Source organism: Zonotrichia leucophrys, chromosome 3 (assembly GCF_028769735.1).
Source record: "Zonotrichia leucophrys gambelii isolate GWCS_2022_RI chromosome 3, RI_Zleu_2.0, whole genome shotgun sequence".
In the NCBI taxonomy this organism is placed as follows: domain Eukaryota; kingdom Metazoa; phylum Chordata; class Aves; order Passeriformes; family Passerellidae; genus Zonotrichia; species Zonotrichia leucophrys.
Window position 1 is genome coordinate 83,200,742 of NC_088172.1, and position 16,087 is coordinate 83,216,828.

At 40.8% G+C, this 16,087-nt stretch overlaps 1 protein-coding gene across 9 annotated transcripts in view; it reads left to right on the top strand.

The window, feature by feature from the left end:
* The window catches only part of TRERF1 (transcriptional regulating factor 1), a 100,125-nt gene that overhangs the window by 46,699 nt on the left and 37,339 nt on the right, over nucleotides 1-16,087 (top strand). The window contains exon 3 of one of the 9 annotated variants that reach the window (XM_064709025.1): nucleotides 3,616-3,680. The exons of the other annotated variants lie outside the window; for them this stretch is intronic. The gene's annotated coding sequence lies outside the window, so the exon portion shown is untranslated. The remainder of the gene's footprint in view (nucleotides 1-3,615; nucleotides 3,681-16,087) is intronic. 9 annotated transcript variants of the gene reach the window in all.

Sequence of the window (16,087 nt, forward strand, 5' to 3'; positions counted from 1 at the left end):
GTAGCTTGTGGCAAAATATTCTTGAATATAATTGAATTGAATGTTGAATATAAACAAAATAAAACTAGATCAACAGAGCACTGCCACAGAACTAAACCAACTAAAAAAACATATGTTTCCTTTTAGCAGCTCTAAATGTATTGCTGTTTAAAAAAATGCCTTTGCTTCTGCCTGACAAGAGTGTATAGGAGCACTGTTGCCTTTACCACAATTCCTTTTTTTTTTGCATCCTCAATAGTTTATTCATTTCCCATTAGTGTGGTTGCTTCAAGCTTCTCCATTTCCTTCTCTACAGAAATATGTCTTTGTTCCAAATTATTCTTGTCCCCATTTTCTGAGGCTTTTACTACAGCTGCTATCTCAAGAAGAGATCAGATGATAAGAGCTGAACACAGCACTCTGATGGAGAACACGCTTCTGATTTATGCTGTGGCACAACAGTCTTGTACGTCTTACCCTTTAGATAATCATGTGAATGCTTTCGTCTTGAAAATGGAAAAAAAATGATATTTCTAAGTTGTATCCTTGTGTATCTAGCAGTGTGTTTCCTTTATTTGCTAAACACTTGATTCAAATATTGAGTTACTCCAGAACTGTTAAACCCAACAATCAGTTTTGAGTGCTTCACATTTTTCATTTAAATGCACTTTGCTTTTTATTGATCTGCAGTGGATTTAATTTGCCCCTTGGTCTGGCCTTGCATGGTTCATGTAGAATTCTTTCCAGTCTTCTCTGGTTTTGAACAACTGTACATTTTGTCATCTGTGGGATTTTCGCTGTTCAGATTTTTGATGAGGAGGGAAGAGAAGGTGTTGCCTTCCTGTTTTTCAGTTCATTCAGGAGTATATGACACACTGCTATCCTGCTTTAGAGCTGAGGGCATCCCTCCCTTGACCCCTATTTTGGAAAGCTGTTTGTTTTGTTCTCATGCATTTTCTGTGTCTCTCTGTTGCTTTCAAATCTCCATGCATGCTCTCCCTAATAAACCTCAATTTTCTTAGTAGCATAGAAGGATTTTTTCAAATATCATTTCAAGTGCAATTCCCATTGCACTTGAATCCGTACTTAGGTTAACAAGCCAAAAGTACCCATCAACAGCAAAGAGAAAAGTATGGAAGTGTTTATCTGTTGGAGAAACTAGGCTTGGAAAATTTTATTTTGTCAGAAATATTAGAGCTGTGTGCACCAAGTCTATAGCTCTTCCACCCTCAGGACACACTTGCTCCAGCCTTTTTTGTTACATCCTAAATCTTTGCATAGGCTCATTTTGTTTTGAATGCAGTGAACTCTTTCTGTCTTACTGTCGCTTGAAATAGTTTGAAATTATCCTTCTTTATAATTTTCTACCTGAAGGAAAATTGTGGTTGGGATTTTTGGGGTGTTGGGGTGGGGTGAGTGCGGTTTGGTTTTTGCACCAAGCTCCCCAGCTTTTCCTCCTTTGCCTTGTTCCATACATACCGCTAAAAGCCATGACATCTCTCCATGTTTTGAATGTCTTATAAAAATATTGGAAGCCTCAAGAAATGTCACACTTCTTCCATCTTGCCACCGGCCCAGCGAGTGCTGTTACTCTGCTGTCAAGGTAGAGACCTCAGTCCCTGTGGTGTTTAACAGAGATGCTGTTTTGCCCTGGCTTGCAAATGTGTGTTTCTGTCCTGCCTGTCATGTGGGGCTTGCCAGGCTTTTGACTAGAACTAAGTTTACCCAGTAATGCCAGTTTATCTTTTTCAAGTTGACACTACAAAGGCAAGTGGTGGGGAGCCTTTGTAACTCACATCACTGATCTCCCAGCATCTGTGGTTGTGAGCAGGGCTTTGGTTCCCTTTTGCCTGTTCTGTTTGGGTTAGGGTAAGATGGCAGTATATGAGGATGATTTGGCATCTGTTGAAGGAAATATTACAAAGAAACTTTCCTAAAGTTTCTCTGAAGCTCAGGAGTTAAGGAATAACAGCTCTTCTCCTTAGGACACAGTTTCTGACCCAGTTATGTAGATTTCACTTGCGCCGCTTCATTGACGTAAATGAATTTTGGTTCTGCCTTAAAACCACTGCAAGAAAAGGTCTTTGTATAAGTTTCAGTTTATGTTTGGTTTTTTTAATCTGTTACACCATTGAAGTATTAAATAACTTAATACTGAAGAGCTTATTCTTTCCAGTCCATGGCTTTCCCCTGAGGAAGAAGTAAATATGCCTCCTCAGAGACACTTTGAAAATGATGCTACACAGATGTGCAGGGATGCACACACACATCTGTACACCCTAACAGCACCGTGAGCTCTGCCCTGGAAGCTGTGGTGTGAGGGGGTAACATTGTGGAGGAGGCAGTAAGCTGATCTGACTGGAAACTGTCTAATACTGAATTTCATTTCAGAAACCATGGAAGTATCATGCTTTTACCATCTACTTTCTTATGTATTCAAAAATATTTTTCCAGTGCATGTTATTTCTAAATTACTAATTACTTGTGCGGAAAAGTTGTAGTGTGCTTTTCTACAAAATTGCAAGGAAGTTTCTTCCAAACTTTGCAGGAGAGTGAACTAAAGCGTTTCTAGGCATTTTTGTTCCTGTCTATAACTTGAATCAGGAAAACATCAATGTCATTGGTGCATTTAATGGCCTTTCAAGTCATTCTGAACCTAAATAAGTTAGGTTCAGAAACTTGCACAATGGATTATAGTAGATTACTGTTGACCAGGTGAAGAAAACTGATTGTGAAGGACACGTCAGGCACTTCAGAGGAAGTTAGATTCAAATGGAAATCATTATTTCTGTTGAGCTGGATGTTTACAGGAATACAAACTGAGTAGTGAAGCTGGGTGGAGAGCACAGGTTGCATCTGCTCAGGGACTGCTTGGGGTAAGGCAGCACTGGTATGAAAAATAGCAAAGTGGCCTGGACATGGACTAAGGAGTATGGTGATTCAAATTCTGGGTTTATTTTTAAAAATGTCCTTCAGGATGATGTTGTGAAACTGAAGAACCATCAGAAATATAATGAAAAGCTAGGAGAGACATCAGGTAAAAAAAATAGTCAGAGAACAAGGATGGTTTGGAAAAGGTTCAAGGTTTTTGATACAACAAAGGCTATATATTGCTGCTCTTGAAGTATGCCATGCAAAGCCCCAACTGTCTCTTCACTGCAGGAATGCCTTTCTTTTCTCTGTGGTATTTTAGAAAGCCACATCTTCAAGTAAAATTGAATCTGACTTGCTTTTGTCTTTATATTGTTGACACTGAATTACTTGCTTATTGGATACATGCTTGTCAGGCAGACCATCTAAGATACCACTGAGGGTTGGTAACCTTGAAGGATATTTTCTATGTGGTTTTAATTATAATACATTCTGAAACAAAAAATGTCTTTCTCCATATTACTTTGTAAGATTTAAATATTTTTCTGCCATTGCCCTCACTGGAGTGCAGAAAATAGGTTGACTGAAAGGCTGACTATCAAATTAAATTTGTTCTTGTTTTAAATAACTTTTCACATTACATCTCTAGAGATTTTTATCTCTGTATCTGCAGAAATGTCATTTGAAATTCTTCTTCTCCAAGATTTTACCAGGGCAAAATTTCAAAAATGTATGCATTCATTTCCTTCACCCTCTTTTTTCCAGTTCTACACCAAATTGTGCCTCTTCTCCCTTCTTTTGGGTGTCCTTTCCCAGTGCTACTTACCCAGGTGAGTTTAAGCTTGGGATACACAGGCATACCTACTTCCATGAGGCAGCTCTGACACTCCTCTGCATGTGTATGGATTTCTGTTTGCAGTAAACCAGCTTGTTTATACCTACTGTGCAAAACATGGCTGGTGACTGGAGAAGCTTCTTAGCACTACATAATATTCTGTGTGAGGGGAGGTGGTTAGAGTTTGGAATAACTAGTCCATAAAGTAGGACGAAGCTGTTTTAACAGGAAAACTTGCTCTATATTGCATCTGTTTCTTTTGAGTGATGTCAGGGGAAAAAAATCATGATTTTTGCTCTTAATTCTGTGAATTCCTGTAATGTTCAGAAAATATGTGAATAGAATTTACAGGATTATTGAAGATTATGCAATGGTCCCATATCTGTGAGCAGTTCAGGGAAAAAAAGTCACTGCTACTTGTACTGTCACTTAAATATGATATGAGAGAGACACTTCCCTCCCCTGCTTCCTGCCTCCTTTTATGTTCTTTGCAATGTGAATATACTAACATCTATTTGAAAGTTATTTTTGTCACCTAGGCCTTCTCTTTCACATCTACCTCAGAAGCAACGCTTGCATCTTGGCAGCGTGTGTTTGTTTAATCTGAGGAAGAGCAAAACTTGTTCAGGTGACCACAAAAGCAGAAACAATTGTTTGCCTGGAGATCATGGTGTGCATTTGTTTATCTCACCTTTAAGGTGTTTTGTAATCACGTTTTCCCAGATCCAAAAGATAATGTCCTAGGAGATAACAGCTAATAGATGCAAATACTGTGTGAATTATACTTACACCTACTTGCATCAGTCACCCTGTGTGACAACAAAGGAAGGAAAAGAAAACAGACAGTGGTCCTTGTTCTGCACCGTGTTGAGGGCCCTTGACTTGCCCTGAGACAAACAAACAAAATGGATGGATACAATAGAGTAGAAATTGCTTTGTTTTTTTCCCACTCTCAGCTCTTCACTGTGTCTGGTTCTGCATAGATGTGATGGAACTGTTGGTTTTGAGTGTTAAATAATATACATACTTATATAAGAACAAGCTCAATCCCTTTTTTGTGGGAGTGGTACTGTGCATTAGGATTCTTTTTTTCAGGCATGACAGCAGCTGTAAGGGCTGCTGAGATGCTGGTGAATTGTTTTCCTGGCTTGGCTGCCCAGTGAGCAGGGCTCTGTGGTGCCCAGGGGTTCTCTGGCCTGGCGGCGCACACGGCGCTTCGGCACGTTCCGGCACCGATGGAGGCGCCTCTTGAGGTGCTCTGCTCTGGGTGGGCAGCTCTGTGCGTCTGGGGGCTGTCAGCTGGCTGGGTTTGAGGTGTTTCAGTGGTAAATACAATTCCAGAGGTGGCTCTCCTGTGATCCATCTCTAGCACAACAGCAGGAAAGTATTGGATCTTTGATGTTTGCTTGGCCGAGAGTTTTCCCTCCTCTGTGTTTTGTACCAGTTGCATCTGCCTCATCACAGCCTGCTTTTCCTCCAACCTTGTCTTCATTAACAACGTGCTGTACCCCCTCTACAAACGAGATGATGTCCCTAAGATGCTGATAATGGATAGCTGTAAAAAAGGCTTAACTGAACTTCCTCCTGTTGCAGTTCATTTCAAAAGACAGAAGTATCAATAATGGAATGTTCTGAGTTGTCCTAAGTTTACGCTTCTGATTGGACCAGCTAATTTCCTTAGACAACTGACTTATCCTTGCAATCAGAAGAGACAAAGGGTCTTTTCTTTAGGGCAGCTCAGCAGAAACTGAATTTCAGTGCTCTGGTCACATTCTCTTCTAGAAATGTTTCCTTGCATTTTCTTTTTTTTTGTTTTCTCCCTTTTTATACTGGCTGTAGAGGAAACCTGGAGACATGAGCCAGCCAGGGTGTTGGTGGTATAAGTTGCACAATTGTACCCACAGTTACCAGGTAGGGCATCTTTGGAGGGTGACAGCGAAGGCATTGGTTGGAAGACCTGTTTAAATAGTTTGCCCAGTGTAAAGTGTTTTTTACAGACTGAAAGGAATGCTACATCTTAAAGAAATAAAGATCTGCATTTCTTGCTCTTCTAAATGCAGGCCTTTGTAAATGACAGCAATACAAGATGGTTTCTAGAATCTTCTCTCTGATAAGAGCAAAAAACAGATTGAAACTGTAGTCCTCTAGTCAGATGGGTTGCAGAAATTACCACATATCTCTTACTGCTTTCAGTGAAGTGCTCACTAGCATATGAGCATCTGTGTACAGGTAGATCCCTCCTGTGCTGCTGACAAGCATTTTCTATGTATTGGAAACTCCTTTGAAGTGTTCTGTCAAATGGTACCCAAAATGTAGGTGGTTCTTTCCTAAGTGACCCAACAAGCCAGGGAGGGGAGTATCTTTTGACAGAACATGCAAGTGTTTGACACAACTTTGAGAGTTTGAAAAGATGGAAAATTCTTTATGTGGAATAATTCGGAAAAGTGCTGTTAAACCAGGCAAAATTTATTTTGTTTCCATTTTAAAAATTAAATTAGAAATGACTGCAGGAATTTTCCTCTATGATGTTCCATGTTGAATAAAAGCATAATGAGTTGGAGAAGGCTGTTGGATGAGGTCCTCTGGGAAGCGGAAACTGCAAGAGAAATAATCTGAGCCTGTGTGAGCCCTCTGAGCAGGCAGATCTGCTGTTCATTACTGGGGTTGGTTGTTTCTGGCTGTAAACCGTGAACTGAGGGGTGGAAGGGTGAGGGTGGTGCCACTGCAGCCTGGGCTGCTGGCATCTGAGGAGGAGCAGTGCCATCTGTGAGGGGCTGCACCTCAGCCCTGTCACCAGAAGGGTTGTGGTGACAGAGTTGAGTTGGTGGCTGGAACACGTGAGGTCAGTCCTTGGTGATCCTGCCCTGGTTTCAGGGAGACATTTCAGCCATTTTTGGGGAGCATTCTGTTGCAGTTGCATGTTGCCTGCTTGTGTACACTAGTTCCTCCCACATATGGATTTTGTGGGAGAAACCACAGGAGTTTCCCTACAATTCCTTTCACCTCCCTGTGTGCTGCTGCTGCAAACAGTGCAAAAGGGGTGCCTGGGCAGGTCCCAGCTTTGCCTCTTAGAACTGTGCTTCAGTCTGGTTGAAGTCAGTAAATGTGATCTTTCTGAGCAGAAAAGACACATTTTTATGTCTAGTGGTCGCTTCTTGTTTTGGGAGTGGAGAGAATGGATTCAACTTTGTATTTTTGTGGAATGTAGATTTAAATTATTAAAATGAGATCTTAGGAGAAAGTGTTTATATATTTATAGGGGGAAGAAGAACTTTGTTAGATAGTTAACTTTGAGGTAAATGTACTTGTCAGAGAATTTATTATTTTAGTCCTGTGGTCTTTCTAAATGCATTTGACATGATCGTTATTCACTTGCACCATTTGTTTCCTGTCTCATTATATAAGTTAGCAAACCACTCTAGGGTTGCCTTTACTTTTATTTGCATTAGAAACTGCACCATAAAAAATGTTCTCGTTGGGTTGCCTGCTGCCGAGCCAAGAGCTGTAAATAAAGTGGTTTCTAATTGAAATCCAGGAGAACCACAGAACCATCATAATTAATGTACCCTCTGTCTTACTCTCTTTTTTTTAATATTACTACATATCTTTTTTATAAAGTGAATGAAGCTTCTCTTCTTCCTACCTACCCTTAACTTGAAATCACTTCTTGCTGTTAGTGTTTCCATACACTTTTCTGGATAAATGAATTCTTGAGGCTGGGGAATTTTTTGTTTTGTTTTGTTATTTAATTTTTTTCTTTATTAAAAAAAAATTAGTTACAGAATTTACTTATCAAGAAGAACAGTTTTCAACAAGAGCAAGGAAAAAAATATTTTGTGAGTAAGCTTGGTGTGAGCATGTTGTGATTTATGGGCAGATATTCCTGAGAAGTGGTTTTCTGCTTTTGACTGGGAGGGTGCGCACATGTTGCCACTCATGTTTTAATGGAATACTCCATCTGCTGTCAAGCCAAGTCTCTTTTTGAACATGAAAGTTTTGTGCCAAATGCAACATCAAATCCAGATAAAAGCGGTGGGGTGTTTGCTTCAGCACTCTGTAAATGTTAAAACCCAATGTGTCTAAGAGGGTGGGCAAATCCAGATCATCTTGTGTATCTGGTTCTTTGCTTATTTTAAAATGGCAAATACTTGTCATTCCAGTTGGTTTTTAATTTGAAACACATAGGCAGGTATTCTTTTGATCTGTAAATGCGTGTTTCATTGGGGACTTTTTTAGTTAACTAGTTTCATATTATCTGCTTTATTCGTAGAGTTCTCATCACAGATTACCTAATGTGTTGGATTCCTGTCTCTTGTGCTGCATGTTATTTTTACCCTCTTTGCAAAGGCTGGTGCTATGCCACCAAAAAGATTTTTTTTTTCCTCCCAATGTTAAGGAGATGCAGCAAGTCTGTCATCCATTAAGGTTCAGAATCCATAATACTCATGCATTTTGCTCTAATCATCTGCAGCATAATTTTTATATTTTTTTATTCTGCATATTGACAGGGTAATTTTTTGTTCAGAGATGACAGCCATGAATCATTCGGCAAGTTTCTTGATTCACATGGATGTTGATTTTTTTTTTTTAAGCACCTGGTGGGGATGGCAAGAACTCTTTTCTTGCTGCTTCACCAGATTTAGGAGTGGGAGCTGTGAGAGTCTTTGCTTACCTTGCTTATTAGAAACACAGCAGATTATAAGAGCCCTGTGAGCCTAGAACTGGTCGTCTGTGGTTGTCCTTCAGGCATTGGGATGGAGTCAAAATCCTGAATTATGTTAGGATTTCCCATTTTAGCTCCTTTCAGTTTAGGACCTTCCAAAAGTCAGGAACTCCCTGGAAATTGTGGTGTTCTCAAGTCCAGGGCAACTTCCTTTTGATAATAACTGAGGCAATTTATCCATTTGAGGATATGGCTAAAATTGAAATGGAAGTGAACCTACTTGCCAAAGTCTTGCCAAAGATCCTATTTTCATTGAGCATCATCTTGTTAAGAGCTTATTGAAGCTGAGAGATAGAAGTGAAATCTGGAAGAAGTAGGTGATGGTGATTTAAAATATAAGAAATTTTTCAAGTAACACAAATCAGAAGCTTCTTAGTGGCTCAGTGTTCTATTATTGAGGGCATATAAAATACACCATTCTTGTGCTTGTGTGAAAGGTCTGTGCCTGGGACAGCAGACCAGTGAAGTCATGTCCACAGAGTTACAGTTCCATCTTTGTCTTGGGTTAAATGGACTGTGTAACCCCATAAAGATGTAAGAACAGTCATGCAGGCACAGACTGCATGTGGAGTAGAGTGAAACTGCATGTCTGTTACCACTGGAGAAGTTGTACAGACTGCACTGATATTTGTGCTTTGAAAAGGATGGACATCTGTGGGGATTGCCAAATCACCTCTTTCTCACCAGATTCATCAGAAACCTTGAATTAGAGAGGTCTAAGATCTGTTCATCTCAGGATTTCATGTTTTAAGTAGTCCTGTATTGTTTAGAGAAAATTACTAGTCCTGTATGTTTTACTGTAAGAAATATTTTTCAGTTCAGGACTTCATAGCTCACACAAGTGAATAAATCATCTGAAATTCATGGTCAGGTTTTTTTGACAAGAGCAGGTGTATCTATTGGAAATAAGGACATAATAATTTATCAAATGGATCTCAAGACTCTGCTGTGTACTTGTGCTGTGGTTTGCTGATCAATGTAGAGAGCATGACCAGCTGCCTCAGCACTGCCCGTGCACAGAGTACCAGAGAGGTGTTTTTCTTCTTGCACAAACACAGAAAGATCTTCTCCGTTCATCATCAGTTCTGGATGTCTTTGTGGGGAAGGAGAGCAATCCTGGGTTGTGGTTTCTGCTGGTACACCAGGGGCAAAAAGAGGAAGCTGGAGCTGGCTCTGGAAGGCACACCAGACCAGCACTCCTGTTTTCAACAGGTGTTTGTATTGTGCAAAACCACTGTAATAGTTTTTGAGGAGAAAACATTATCTGTGTGTCAGAAGGGCACTGGTGGCTCACTCTTGCAGGGCTTCAGAAAGTGTCAGAAAAATCTGGTAATTCAAGGTCTCTCTGAAGGAAGATGACTATGCCATCTCTCTTCTGGAAAAGGGCAGGAGATCTCAAAGGAACAGGGCATTGCAATTGGTCTATTAAGACCATTTTAGCCTTGAAGAACTCAGGGAGGATTCTGCAAGAGAGAACTCTGGACTTAATGAAGCTTTCAGTAGGCAGAGGAATGTCAGCCCATTCTTGAATCCAGATGTGGTGGCATGGCTTAACCTCAGCCAGCAGCTGAGTACTACACAGCCACACTCCAGTGGGATGGGGAGGAGAATCAGAAAAGGTAAAGCCTATGGTTTGAGATAAGAACAGTTTAATAAATAAAACAAAATAAAATAAAATAAAATAAAATAAAATAATAAAATAAAATAAAGAAGGAGAAGGGAGATAACAAAAAGAGAGAGAAGGACAAGAGTAGTGCAGCACAGCTGCTCCCCACCCACTTACCCATGCCCAGCCAGTCCCTGAGCAGTGATCCTCCCCCCAGGGTGTACACCAGGCATGATGTTCTGTGGTAAGGAATATCCTTTGGCCAGTTCGGGTCAGCTGTCCTGGCTGTGCTCCCTGCCAGCTTCTTGTGCACCTCTGCACTGGCAAAGCATTAAAAACTGAGAAGTCCTTGACTAAGAGTGAGCACTACTTAGCAACAACTGAAATGTGAGGGATGATATTCCCTCTCATCCTAAATCCAAACCACAGCACTGTACCAGCTACCAGAAAGAAAATTACCTCTATCCCAGTGGAAATCAGGCCACTGGCTAAACTTATGTAGAAAATGGAGAGAGATGCAGCATTTGACATAGCTTGGCATTGCTGGAAAATATACCAGTAGGGTCACATGAGACTGCATAAACTGATCTGGGTCCTGCATTACCAGAGACATTAATAAAGGGAAAGATGAGATAAAGAATGTCTTAAGATTTTCCTGTGAAATGGTCTTCTCCAAGGCAAGGCCCTGTAAAAAACTAAAATGAAAATCAAATCTATACTGGGGTTCTCAATATTTAAAAAAAAAATTTAAAAATTTTAAAATTAGGCTTACTGAAACTCTCAACTCTTTTCAAATGTCTAGATTTTCATGCTGTTGTTATCTGGTACAGCATCTGATACAGACTTTTCTCGTAGCCTGAATTTGCAGTCCAGAAATGCTAAGAATATGACAGAAACAGTACTCTTGATTATCTTTTGTCTTGTGCAGTTACTGCTTTTCCAGAAGGCTTGTCTTCAAATCTCCCATAAGGACAATTGGATTTAATTTATTTTTTTAATGTAGGACCATTGCCTATTAAAAAAATAAAACATTGTTTTGTACAAGCCAAAATCATATTACTGTTGTTCTTGGCTGATTCTTGGCATCTGAAGGAAAACAAATCTTTGTGCATTAGGTATTCAGAGGCAACTTTAAATCATATGTGCAGTGCCTTCATTATATGTTATCCATTCTTATTGTCTTTTAACTGAAGAACAGTAATAAGAATTCTCCATTGCAAGATAAAGGAACAAATGTAAGGTTGTTCATACATAGGAGAAAATATTTTAATAGCCTTGTAACCCTACCTGGGAGGTCTCTGCTTGGAATCTTTATCAGATGAAGCTGCTGTTGAACACCTACCTGGCACTCATGCAGGTTGGTGCCTTCCTCCTTGGGATGCAGTTTTGGGGGAAGGCTGTTCAGGCCCCCTGGTGCTGTGCAAGTTTTGCAGCCCACACCTAAGGTAAAGGCCATGGTTTGGCCAGGAGGAATAATAGTGTTTCCCTGGCAGGAGTGCAGGGTGTGCCATTGGAGCTAAGTGCAGGCAGAGCAGACAGGGCTCAGCATCTCTGCAGGCCACACTGGCGGCACCAGCCTTCCCTCTCACCGTGTGCCCCGTGCTCTCAGAGTGGGAGTGTTTGTCACCATGGCAGGGATGCTCAGGAGCCTGGTGCCCCTGCCATACCTGCCCTTGTTCTGGCTGCCTTGATGCTTTGGGGAGCTGATGCACTGCCTGCTGAAGTCTGGCTGGTGTTGCCTGAGCTGCTTTTGCCTCTGATTTGATCAGCACACTTCAATGTCTCTCACCTTTTATTTCTACTGAAGTTGTTTTACCTCCTCTTTTAGCTTTTTTAACATCAACTCACAATCCATCCCCACTCCCATTCCACAGCTCCTGGTTATGTTATCTGGTGTTTGAGGTGATGAGGGTTGTTAGAAATAGCATTTTTGGTTGCATTTTTCAGTCATGAAGTCCACAGTCAGATCTAAAAATGCCTGAGGTCCATGGCATTACATCTCCATCCTCTGGTTGTACTGCTTGTAGCCACTGTGCTTCAGTGGGGAACATCCATGCTGCTCAGAGTGACAAATTACTTTACCAGTCAGATGTCGTGAGTAGATAATCCAGAGGTTTGAATCTGCTGTAAATGAAAAGCGAAGAGAAACCACAACCATGTGTGTCAGCATCACCATCTTTCCAGAATCCTGCGATAAATCTGATAACACTGTTCTGAGAATTGCTTGCCTACTAATTATTGGAAAAGCATTACCTTTTCTTTGTGTCTGTAATTAGCATTTCAGCTTGAGTCTGAGGCCTGATGAAAAATGAGTCTGGTATGCCATAGGTTCAGTAAATGATGAAAAACTGAAGTCTGTGTTTGCTTACTTTCTTTCTCCATAAAACAAACAAAACTTGAGCTGATCTCTGAGTAGAAATGGTGTCAGAAATGATGTGGTCTAAAGGAGGAGGTTGGTTTTATTTCTCCATTTCCTCATCGGGTGGCTCACAGTACACGTAAACAATGCAATAAATAAATGGTCCAAGTCCAATCTTAGCTAAGATAACCATGAAAAATCTGTTTATATGTTCCTAAATCAGAAGACAAAAATGCATCTCCTACAAACTGATAGGAGAATTATAGAGTAAGTCTTTAAAAGCATGATCCGGAGCAGCCAGGATTTCCAGATAGCACACTCTGAAATTTAATATCCATGTAAAACAGTTGATAATAAATGTTGATGTACAAATATTGTATGTCCATTGAGATAAATCTTTTAGGGACAGAGAACAGACTGAAAATTTAAGGCAAGCTCTGTGAAGTGGTACTGAGGTTCTGTCTGCTGTGCTGGCTTGTGGGGTTTGAGATGCAGAACTTGGTGCATGGCCATCTGAACAACAGCATGTCTGAATGCAAGACTTCTCTGACCAGGATTTGTGCTAATTGTGTTATCTGGTGTGTTCAGAGATATGAGCTTGCTCTGGAGGTGTTGGAGGTCTTTTGCAGACTATTTGGAGAGATAATTCATAGAGGCTTCTCTAAATGACAGCAGATGGGAAATCACAGAATTTAGCTCTAGTCTGATGTCTCAAGGAGAGATAAACCAGTGGGCAGCCTGTGGAAGGTTATTCCAGTGAGGAAACCTCAATGGCTTAAGTAAACAGGACTTGAGAATATGTCCACTGCTACCTCCTAGCAACCAAAACTTATGAGGTTTAATTGGCGCAGATCCACTTGCTTGGAGGACGATTGTGTGTAATTCATGCTAGATTCAGGTCATTGTGACCTCAGACAAAACTGGGACATGAAATGAGACATTATCCTCTGGCTCCTCTTGTGGAGCCCCCAGTTTCTCCACCTTCATGCAAAACACTGTGCCAGGGTGCCAGTGGGATCATGGGGAAATGTGGGCAGAGCCTCTTGGCTCTTGCATGGTCTGGGACAATAATTCAAGCTCTGTCTGTGATAGAGCTGAAAACAGTACGAGCAGGTCAGGCATACATTGCTTTCAGTTGGAGGCGTGATGCTTGGTAACATGTCAGTAATCCTGAAAGATTTCTTGGTCAGTTGGTGAGACAGAGATGACAAGCAAGTTCATCATCCTCTTCAAAGTGTTTCCTCCTTATAATTCACAAGACAAGATGCTGTGGTAGTGTACTGTGCCTACCACAGAGAAGGTTTCTTCCCTGGTGCTTGTTGGGCACTCACTGGAAACTCCTTCCTCCTGTTCTACAAAGAATCAAGATGGCATTTTGGTCAGAAATAAAGCTTTAGCTGTTAAATTATTTAAAAGACCCTTTTCTTCCTTGCTCTTCTGTTCTTCATCTCACCTTCCCCCCCCAGTTGTTCAGAAAATAAAAACAAACAAATGAAACCCTGAAACAAATAAACCCCCTCTCACCAAATAATTATCTTTAGCCTTCCCAGGAAGGTATTACTCTAATCTGTGGGGGGTTGTTTATATTTCTCTCAAAGAAGCATTAAGCAGGATGAACTTGCTTCTTGCAGAATGATCCGTGTTTACTTTGTCACTTCTGTATCAATAAAGTGCCTCTTTAGGGTTTTCTGTGTGCTTTGCTAAGAGTTGGCAAGCTTTAGAGAGGGTTGTGCAGCTGGACCTGCATTGAGTGTGGGCAGTACCTTGAAGGTGAAGTTACAGGGCTGGGAACACGCCTGCTCCAAAACTGAGCTCATCTTTGAAGAGCAATCACAGAAGCCAGAACTCAGAGCTTCAGAGGCTGCCTGGCTGTACCTGGAGGGTAAATGGGTGAAACGGTCCTAGGAGACCTTTCTGAGAGCATTGTTGTTATTTTTGCAAGTATTAAACGCAAAATCTCAATTTCTTACAAAAAAGTATCCATAAATTGTGCCTGGCCCTTCTTCCTTGCTTGCCAGCTGAAGGCACTGGGTATTAAAAAGTAGTGCCCTTTTCCCTCTTCTGTGCTGCTTCTGGTTATGTGGAATTCTCAGAAAGGAAACTGAGGATTGGCACATAGTACCCACCCTACAGGAAAGTCTGTGTTAAGGAGAAGATTACTACAGGGATGGCTAAGAGCTTTTAATGTAATGAAGAAGAAAATAGTCAGTGGAGCTAATACTTGTGGGGAATAAATTCTTCATAGAAAGTTGAGAAATGTTCTTCTGAAAATGGTAAAAGTAATTGTAAAAGCTGAATGGCGTGGCATTTAATTATGTAAGGAACGAAAGAGGCTAAAAAAATAATAACCTGGTATATCAGAAAGCAATTTAAAATATAAGCTAGGGAAAATGGAATATTTCTGTCACAGTAAGATGAATTCCACCACTGGCTGCATTGATTTAATGTCTCAAGTTTTGTTCCAAACAGATCTGTAACTGGAAGGGAATGGGGGTGTGGGAAAGGCATATTTTTGTTCCCTCAGCCTCCCAAGCCAACCCATATTCCTGCTCAGCAAGAATGGTGAGAAAGATATGGATAAAAATACAAACAGGATTTAAGAATTTAATTAGCTCTGATGGTCATCCAATCTCCTGTTGTCTGGTAATTGTCTCTTTCAAAGGGATCATTTGAAGCAGAGCTTCATATGCTTTGTGAATGTCAGTAAACTAAGCTTGTTAGTGTACAGTGCAAAGGCCAAAGCTGAATTCTTGTGGGTATTTGCAGCCTTTAATAAATAGCACGGCAGTGCCGAGGAGGAATCATTCCTTACACCCACTCGCCCTTAAGATGTTTCCCTTCAATTCAGAAATTAATATTCAGTTGAAAAGTTATTATACATTTTATGTCTTTCAAAATATTCTTGGCAGTGCATAGGAGTCAGTCTGCAGAGGAGTGGGATGGGTTGGGGTTTTTTTTCCCCACCCACCCTCTGCAGGGAAGATCTGGAGCCAAGAAATAGCTGTTAGACTTTCAGGTTTGTCAGCTTATTTGTTTGAGGTTGGGGTTTTTCTTGGTCTCATAGTGCTGTTTCCTGAGCTGTGGAGCTCCTGCTCCATCTTCTTAGGGCAGGGTTGGCACATTAGTGAGAGGTCCAAACGTCAGGTTATCAGGCTGTTGACAAGATCTTGCTGTGACGTGTTCCCAAAGCTGCCAAATTGGAACAATTAGGGCAAAAGCTCATTATGGGGAGTGTCCACTTAGATGGGGTTTTTTTTGAGTGATTGGGGAATTTCTTCAAGGAGAGTGGCTAGTTTGCAGTAGTTTTGCAAAGGAAAATGATAGTTTGAGGTTTTTTCAAGGAAACAGAGTTGTTTATTGATGTCATTTTTGGCAATGATTTTGTTTGAACAGTTTTAGTTGCCTTATAGTTTTAAGTAAGAAACTGAAATTTTGCAAGAGTGTGGGCTTGAGGTATTAAGAATAACGAAAAGAAGGACTGGCTGAAATGTGTTGCAGAACTCCCTGTACTGAATGATTGGATGATAAAATGCTGGAGGAAATTGCTTGTAGATAAATGAAAGCCATGCATGGAGGAGGAGGAGGAGGGCAGTCACTGTTCATGCCTGATGGATGCTTCACCAGGTGTTAACTGCTCTGGAGGAGACTTTGCTGTTGTCCTGTAAAAATGGCAGTGAAATGATAGACAAAACAGGTGTCAGTACTTGATAGTGA